Source organism: Drosophila nasuta, chromosome X (assembly GCF_023558535.2).
Source record: "Drosophila nasuta strain 15112-1781.00 chromosome X, ASM2355853v1, whole genome shotgun sequence".
NCBI classification, from domain to species: domain Eukaryota; kingdom Metazoa; phylum Arthropoda; class Insecta; order Diptera; family Drosophilidae; genus Drosophila; species Drosophila nasuta.
In genome coordinates this window covers 24,756,720-24,766,314 of record NC_083459.1, presented here as the reverse complement: position 1 = coordinate 24,766,314, position 9,595 = coordinate 24,756,720, and the positions used below count along the sequence as shown (strand labels likewise).

The 9,595-nt window shown below is 41.9% G+C and overlaps 1 protein-coding gene across 3 annotated transcripts in view; it reads left to right on the top strand.

The window, feature by feature from the left end:
- The first annotated feature begins 109 nt into the window (after positions 1-109).
- LOC132795546 (chondroadherin) overlaps positions 110-9,595 on the top strand; it is a 36,049-nt gene continuing 26,563 nt past the window's right edge. Inside the window, exons 1-2 of one of the 3 annotated variants that reach the window (XM_060806337.1) lie at positions 110-259; positions 4,701-4,838. The gene's annotated coding sequence lies outside the window, so the exon portion shown is untranslated. Of the gene's footprint in view, positions 260-4,700; positions 4,839-8,040; positions 8,119-9,595 lie in introns of those variants that run through there. The other 2 variants (XM_060806339.1, XM_060806338.1) reach the window with 2 other exon arrangements.

The following is a 9,595-nucleotide window of genomic DNA, read 5'->3' as shown; positions in this document are numbered from 1 at the left end:
ACTATTATATTTGAAGTTAGGGAGTGAGAGAGCTCCTTATTAGAAATACAATTCATGCAAACCAGCCGATGGCAGTGTTTGCTTTGCAATTTTTATCAAAAAAAAATGGAAAAAAATTGAATGTTTGTTGTAAGAGTCGTCGACGGAATCAGAATTGAAATTGGAGTCAACTTGCACATACACGATTGAAACAGGAGTGGAAGGAGGTGGAAGAAGAGATGGAGATGGAGATGGAGATGGAGAGACACACATATTATTGGTGAGTCATTCGCATAAAGAGGAGAGGTAGAGAGAGTGCTGGATGGATCTATGTAGACGACAGACTGCACGTCAGTCAGTCATTCAGTCATTCAGTCAGTGAGCTAGTCGAGTCAGTCACTCACTCAATGGAGACATTTCGCGACAGAATGGAACGAAATGGAAATGCTAAGGGGTTGAGGTTTGGCGACTGGATGAGGTTACGAGTATGGTAGTATGTGAAATGCTAGAGGAAATGGAAATGGAAATGGGAAATGGAGAAGTCGACGACGATATTCGCCATTACAAATTCAATTACATGCTTAGCTACACTTTAGAGAGAAATTGAATTTTTATGTGCATTTATATTTAGTATATTTTTGCAACACTCAGAGAGCCGTAACCCGCAGTTGTCCCCCTCCCTCTATCCCTATCCCATCCCTACCCCATCCCATCCCATAACCCGTTAGTAGTACTCGTATGTTCCATTCCATTCACCTCTTCACGTACTTCAAACTCACACATTTTGCTTGGCAATTTTAGATTCTGGCTGCTGCTGCTGCTGTGGCGGCTGTCAGGCATTTTCATAGTCGCAGGCAGGCGACAGCGTAATCTACACAGAGAGAGAGAGAGAGAGAGAGAGGAAGGGGAGAGGGGAAGGAGGAAGCGAGGCGACTTGGCAATTGAACTGGCCTCGGGGCTAAACGAGCAGCAGTCCCCGAAATTGCAGCAAAGAAGCCATTTCCATTGCAACACACAGGTTGCTACAGATAAAAAGGGGAAATGTAGAGAGAGACTTGGAACCTTGGCTGCAGGTTGGAAGCGACACCTTAATTATGGCACCCAGAGCTAGTGTGTGTGTGCGGGTGTGTGTGTGTGTGTGTGTGTGTGTGTGTTTGTGTGTGTGTGCAGCTTAAAGTATCATCGGGTGACAGACAGTTGAGCCACCGCATCCGTATCCGCATTCACATCCGCAACGTTACGGTTGCATGTGTTCCACCAGCTCCAGTTCCTCCATCTCCGTCTCCATCGGCAGCTACCGGCATTCTGCCGACGCCTCTCACAAAGAAGAACTACAGCTGTAGACCGCCTCGAATCTCTCCCTCTGCCCCCTCTCTTCCTCTCTCCCTTCCTCTCGTTCTGTGTCTCTTGACAAACTAAATTAGATTTCGGTTTTGTGTATGTCAGCGAGGACAGACTGCCGTCAGCCCCATTGCCATTAGCGTCGAGTTGTGCCCCTCACAGACTTGAGCACGATCTGCACACACGCAAAGCGGTGAAAGGAAAGAGGGGATAGGAGGGGACAGGAGGGGACATAAACGCTGTGGCAGCTACCTTCATGTGCTCTGCTCTGTTGGCAGGCATTCTTCTACCGACTATTACACGCGATTGTCCTGGCGTCTTTAATTTCCCAGACCATAACTTGAAAGTTGCAACAAAATGCTGCAGCAATTAAGTCAATCAATCAGTCAGACAGTCGGACGCAAGTCAATCAGTCAGTCAGCTTTCATGTAATCAATATGACAATCGGTCAGTCGGTCAGTCGGTCAATCAGTCGGTAGTCAGAGAGTTTATTAATCAATTATTTATCTTCAATCAATCAATCAGTTAGTCAGTTTAGCAGAAAGTCGTCAATCAGACAGACAATCACACAATCAATCAGGCAGTCATTATTCAATCAGTTAGTCAAGCAATCAATTAGTTAGCAGTCAGCAGTCAGTTAGTCAGTCTTCATGCAGTCAATCAGTCAGTCGTGCAATCAATCGGTCGGCCGTCAATCCTTCTGTCATCAGTCAGACAGATTGTTGATCAATTAGTTATTTTCAATCAGCCAGTCAAGCAGAGAGTCAATGATTGAGGCAGTCAATCAGACGGATATTAATCACTGAATCAATCAACTGGTCATTAGTCAATCAGTTAGTGAATCAAACGGTCAGTCAAGCAGTCAAGCAGTCAAGCAGTCAATCAGTCTGCAGTCTGTAAGTCAGACAGTTTATCAATCAATCAGTTATCATCAATCAGTCAGTTAGTCATCAGTCACACAGTTTGTCAATCAATCAGTTGTTATCAATCAATCAGTCGGTCAGGGAAAAAGTTGTCAGTCATTAGTTAGTCCCTTAGTAAATCAGGAAGTTGGTCAATCATGCAGTCAGTCAATCGGACAATCGGTCAGTCTAGCAGTCTAGCAATTGCACAATCAATCAGTCGGTCATTAATCAATCAGTTAATAAATCAGGCAGTCGATTTTTTAACTTTCCGACTATCAACTAGAATTATCCAAATTATTGTCAAACTGTCTCTAAATTCTCTCCATTCCCCACAATTTATCAATCTTCCTTTTCATAAGTAGAATATTCCTTTGATTTGTTCTGCTTTATTGTTTTCAATTCGTGGCAGTTACTTTAAAGTTGCAGCGTCCTTTGTTGTCTCTCATCCTTTCGCTTCACTACTATTTTTCCCCTTTTTTCCTCTGCTTCCGTAAAATATTTAAAATCAGTCAACAGAAAGTTGTTCCACATGCTAGAGCAACTCGATCCGAAAGTCTTGCCAGCATTCTCCATAAATTTTACTTAATTTTCTTATTAAAAATATTGTAGAACTTGATATCATTACCTGTTTCGTAAGTTAAATGAGGCTAATGCCTTGATTTTAGCTTAAAGTTTTTTGCGACACTTGTTTTTCACTTCAGAAAAATTGTCTTATAATATTTACAATATTGACTTTACATAATTCTAGTCCTCGTCTCGGTTTCCATTCAGTTATATTTATGGTATTCTGCTTCCTCAATTTGTTATGTCTTTTTAAACCGTTTAAAGCTATGGCAATATTTTACAATGGAGACGAAAATTACAAATCAATCGCAATCGCAATTGCAATCGCAATTTTGTTGCTCTCTTTTTTTCTCTTTTATTCCTCAACTGCTGCAAATTTAATTTTATTATATAGCATGTGTGTGTGTGTTAATCTGTATAATTTATGCGACAATTGATGCAAAACTGAGTTTCTGGTCAAAAAGAATGAAAGATGCGCAGTGGCTGTTGATGAACATGCCGCTGCCTGCCACATGCCACATGCCACTTGCTACTCTTTGGCCCCCTTTCTTTCAGGCTTTCTCCTTGCTTTCGGCTCCGCGGTGCCTTTCATTTGCGTCTCTCAGTTGTCTGCGGGTTCAGGCAACAGCACAGCATCCGTCCGTCCGTCTGTCCGTCCGTCCGTCTGTCCGTCTGTCTGCTTGCCACAGTCATCGCAGCCTGCCACACAGCAGCAGCATCGTGTGTGTCTGCCCCCTTGTGGCACAGCTCCGCTGCCGTTGCCTTAAACGTGGCATACAAATTGCACTCATTTTAGTTTCTCACGTTTGTTGCATGTTGTACATGACTGCAACGCGCACGCACACACACACACACTACCACACACACACAGAGTCGCATGTAGGCCTCTGGTCTGAGCTCTGTGCTCAGTGCTTAGTCTTCACCTTGTGCTCTTCGGCATGCGACAAACGGAAATGTTGCTTTTATGCTTTAAATATGGCAACTTTGTGGTGTCGTCACACACACACATACACATATACAATGTGTGTGTGGCCCGTGTCGATTGCACGTCGCCTCCTTCTCCCAGAGTCTCTGACACTGTTGCCTGTTGCCTCCTGGTGGCGATGATTCTGTTGCTTCTATTGCTGCCACACAGTCCAACTGTCTGCCTTAGTGTGTGTATGTGTGTGTGTATGTGTTCGGGTATGTGTGTGTGTGTGTGTTTGAGCGATCGACCATGAAGCCTTCATTATTGCATTTCAATTTCATGATTTTGCGGTTCTTTATGCTCGCTCCTTCACATTCAGACGCGATACCAGGCAGCTTCTCTTCCTCTTCCTCCCCGACCGGACTGCGGCATGTGGCATGTGTTTTGCACTGGCCCAAAACTGGTGTCGACACTTTCACAACACATCCTCAGAACCAGAAGCAGAGCGAGAGAGTCAGAGTCAGAGTCAGAGCTAAACCCATCAGAATGGCTTCTGCCTCCATTCGGCAATCGCCTCTGGTCCATTTCTATCTCTCTCCCCTCTCCCCTTCCCCATCTTCCTCTCACACTGTCACACTCTGTATTCATTCAAATTTTCAATATGTGTCTCTGTATGTGTGTGTGTCGCTGGTCGTTATCACGCATTTCCTGCCATTTGCATCAGCATCAGCATCGACATCACACACACACACAGAAAGAGAGAGAGAAAGAGTAAAAGGACTTGGAACAACTCCGACTCCATCTACAACTCCGTCTCGAAGGAGAGAAGTGAGAGAGGAGCTGCCTTCTTCTTCTTTTTTCAGGGGGAACATGGCAACCGACTTGACCAATTTGCCGTTTTGCGGTCATATCGGATGTTGAGCGAATTATGGCCAGAAAATGCCAGACATGCTCTCGTTTCGTGTCCAACACATTCCCCACATCTCTGATGATCTTTTCCTCAGGCAAAATGCAACAACATAGAGCAACACACACAGAGAGAAAGAGAAGAAGGGAAACATGTTGGACAAGCCTATATTAACAACAGCAGCCATGTTAACCAAATGAGAGTCGATGCGAACGATGCGAAGAGAACGCTTTCGGTAAGTGCTAAAAACACCTGCAACACAAACTGCAAGTAAGCAACACTGAAGCAACTACTAAAACTGTAAAATAGAGTCGCAAGCTCGGAAACTCTGTCAGCTGATAACACTCTAGGGATGAAACAAATGATGCCTTAAAAGGAATACAAAACTACAACATAATGAATTGTTTTTTTTTTTTCGTGTTGAAAGCGGCATAATGAAAATTCGCATTTTAAAATGTATCACAGTAAAGTAAAATTTAAGAAAACAAAAAAGCTATAAATATGAAAGGAGAAACTTTAAGCCAAATGTGAGTAGAAAACAACTAAGAAAGTAACAGTCGAGTGTGCTCGATTGTGAGATACTCGCTACTCATTTTGCGTAATTTTAAAATATACCAAATTACCGATAAAATACTATAAATATACCACGTGTATATTTGGTATATTAATAGTACTACTTATGAAATATACCATAAAGTGAAAATATACCAGTACGGTATTAACTTTAAAATATACCACAAAAATACTATGAATATACCAAAGGTCTGGTATATTGATTATATAGCAAATAGTGCAAAATATACTAGATGGACAGCCAAAGCAACTAAGACACAAAAGTTTCGTATTAGTTTTTAAAAATATACCAAAACTTAAAATATACTATGCAGAGCAAAATATTCTAGATTGGTAGCCAAATACCAAAAATAAATATATGAACATAAACTATAGTTAATATTATACCAAATTTCAGATTCGATGCGATTTGAGGGGCGAAAATGGGCATGGCAAAAATTTGAAACAAATTTGATTTGCGTACAAACATAACAAATACTGACGCAAAACGTTATAGCTCTAACTCTTATAGTCTCTGAGATCTAGGTGTTCATACGCACAGACGGACGGACAGACGGACGCCTCGGCTATTTAAGTAACTATTTTCAGTTTAAATCTCTTCGAAGACCCTTGGGCATTATTAGGGTAAATATATGATATGATGGTGAACAACATCTTCTCCCTGAGACACTCTTCGATCTCCTCTGTCTGGTGTTGCGTCAAGCTAATCGTAGCTTAATTATCATTCAACATTTCAATTACAGCGCTTTCACCAGCATCCACTTTGTTAGGACAATAAAATCTGTGCACACCCCGCCCACCCCCGCACCATTCACCGCCCGTCGACTGCCAAAATTTAAGCGTGGAAATTGAGGACAACGAGTGCTCTTATAGTGAGTTAGTTAACTACAACTGTCAGACAATAATTAAATGGTGTCAACTCTGGCAATTGAGCGTCTTCGGGGAGGCGAAACGAATGTTGCCCCAAGAGTAGAGAGGGAAGGGAAGGGAAGGGAAGGGAAGGGAAGGGAAGGGAGAGCAGTTCACTCACTCAGTGTCAAACTGCAGTTCCCTCTGCCTCTGCCTCCGTCTCCGCCTCCGCTTCCCCCCTTTGGATGCTCTTTGTTCGAGACTGACCAACAATATTGTTTTTAACTGTTAGCTCCACTGATTGCTAATAAATTGAAAACCATTTGGGCATTTCAATGGCACTCACACACACACAAACACACACACGTTCACACGTGCTGAAAAATTTACAGTTGGTATATGCAAAAATGCCAAAGGTAAACAGTGAATAAAATCAAAATAAAAACTCATTTATCAACACACGCACACACACACACATTCACCCAGTCGACACACACACACAGACATATGCAGATATTGAAGCTGATTCATCTGCAGTTGGATTTCCATCAGTTTGGCTGGCTCCACACACACACACACGCAAACAGCACAACGCAACATCGATACAAATGGACAAATCTGGGGAAAAGGTCACAAAAGCAGGTTAAGCTGCCTTTTTAAATAATACGCACAACACATTAATACACATGCCCACACACACACACACACACACAGTCGGAGGAGTGACTGTCAGCGTAAAGCAGAGAGAGAGAGAGATAGGAAAGGGAGGGAAGAGAACGAGAGCGTGGTACATGGAAGATGGCAGCTGCATTTTGCCGGGCCACGTGCTGACGTTGTCGTCGATGGCCCACGACTGAGGCGGACGACAACGATGCCAAGCGAACGACAAGCGAACGAGAAGCGAACGCGTGCCGAACGTGCCAACGAAGAGGAGACGAAACAGCAGACGAAGCAACAGCCGATGTTGACTGCAAATCGTGCGCTTCGATGCGAGGCTTCGTATGCGAAAAGCCGAACGCAACGAACGAACGAACGAACGAAACGTGTTCGGCTTTTGCTGCTGCTGCTGAGCCTTCTGCTGCCAACAGCAGCGGCAGCAGCAGCAGAAGCAGCAGCAGCAAAAGCAGACGGCAGCAATGTTGTCCGTAATCCGTTCGCTGGATTTTTTGAATTAGTTGCGTGTGGTAGCTTGTTGACATCAGTACCGGGTACCGGATGCGGATGCAAAATATACTCTTTGAAATACAAAAAGAAAGAAGAAAACACGTGCGCAAGATCAAAACTACAAAACTAAACTTGGGCAAATAACGCGACGACAGCAGCAACCAGCAACCAGCAGCCAGCAACAGTAAACAGTGAGCAACAGCAACATTCGGCAACAGCAATTGAAAAGGCGGCAAAAAAGCAAAAGCGTGCCTCGTGCCACTTGGCTAATTGTCAGTTGACTTGTTCTCGGGTTTTATTTTGCGTGGGATTCCCCCAGAGTCAAAGCAACTGCTTTGTTATTTTTTTTTTTTTGCTCGTTGTGCCACGTGCCACGCGCCATATGTGTGTGTGTGTGTGTGTGCGGTGTGTGTGTGCGGTGCGTTCGAGTGATTTTTGCCGGCTGATTGACCACTTTGTTGCTGCTGCCGTTGATGTTGCTGCTGTTGCTGTTGCCGTTAATGTTGCTGCTGCTGTTGCAGTTTGGCTTTTTTGCGGTCGCCGTCGGCTGCGAGAATCGCGTGTGTTCCGTTTTTAGCCGTTTTAGCTAGTTTTGCGGTCGCTTTGACGCGGTTGCCGGCCAATTTGAGCAAAGCCAACACATCGTCGCGATCTCCCTCGTTTTTCCCCTCTACAAATTGCAATACATATAATTCGACGTACGTTCAACGATTTTTTCTTTTTTTTTTAAAGCGAATACAAATGTTAAAACAAGAGTGCACACAACAAAATTAATTATTAACTTGCATATATGTATATATGTGTTTGCAAAACTGTGTAAATGACAGCTAAAGAAACAGATTCGCAACGTAAACGCCAACGCCAACGCCATCGCCTGTTGCAACAACAGCAGCAGCAACAGCAGTTGCAAGTATTCAATGTGCGCACAGGTGAGTTGCGAGTTCAACGGAAGCGGAAACCAGAGATGCTCGGAGAGTGAGAGGGAGAGAGAGAGAGCAGCAGGATGGAGGATGAAGCTGGGAGTGAAGTCGAAAGCCACAGCCAAGTGGCAAGTGAGGCAGCATCGAGTAGCCCTCGGCAAAGTGCTCAAGTCAAGTCAACCTTGAGTACGAGAAGCAGCACTTCAACGACTTCAACTCCGTCTTCGTCTCTGTCTCCGTCTCCAAGTGCAACTGCAACTTCCACAAGCTATAGCACGCTGCATCCTCTAATCCAGCTGGCCAATGAAAATATCAACTATTATCATTGAATCTCGCCCAGCTCTCTCTCTCTCTCTCTCTCTCTCTCTCTCTGTTGTGAAATTTAGAAAACGATTTTAGTTATTCAAAAGCAGATTTAAAATATTTTGCAAAATAAAAAAAAAAAACAACAACTATGGAATATCAATTTAGAATATTCAAATCAAATACAAAACTTTTTCTGTTTAAGCATGGGGAATTAGTAAGAAAATTTCAACACAGCTTATCCTTTGCATTTATCTACGCTGCTAGCATAAAATGGAAAATGGAAAAACACAGAGCTAGCATATGGAACAGCAATTTGGATATTTAAATTAGACATTTTGAAAACCGTTTCATAGAAAAAGATTAAGCAATGAAAACTGGGCAAAGCTTATCCTTACATCGATTTTGCCAGATTCATTTGGAAAGAGGAAAACAATGAAATAACAAATAATTTCGATAATATTTCACAGAAAAAGATTAAATTAAGCTAAGGAAAAAAATGGGGGAATTTTTGCAGACTATGGGAAATCAATTTGTTACTTCAATTAAATATTTCTGAATATATTGCATGTAAATGTAAATTTTAATACAATGAAATTATAACAATTCAATTGCCATCGAAATGCATTTGACAACTTAAGCCACAAAAATATTGAAGTGACAATTCGGTAAAAAATACAGAAAATTCAAGTTTGTTTATTTTTGAAATTAAACTTTTCTAGGCAAAAAAATAACTTGAAATAAGATTTAAAATTTTGAAATATAATTTTTCGTTATGTATTTTAATTAAAATCGAGTGCTTCATAAATCGAGGCAAATACAAATAAATAAATATATAAACCAAACTACAAATAGATTGCCTCTTGTCTTGGTGTCGTAAATTATGTATTTCTGTGCCACAGAAATTGAGTTTTATGTTTGCTGCTGAGTAATTACAAATAACCTATATATGCCACTCTATTTTGTGAGTTCAACAATGAAATAACCAACTGCAACGCAAAACTGAGCAATTTCATTTCGAAAGTAAATCAATTTAGCAGTGCTTTGAATACTACAGATATGAAGCAAGGAATTCCAAAACGTAAGAATAATTATATTAAAAAACAAGTTAGAAAACTACTGACGAGAGGGCTTGACTATTGTGAATAAATGCTAAATAGTGTGGTTGGTATTAATTTTAAAA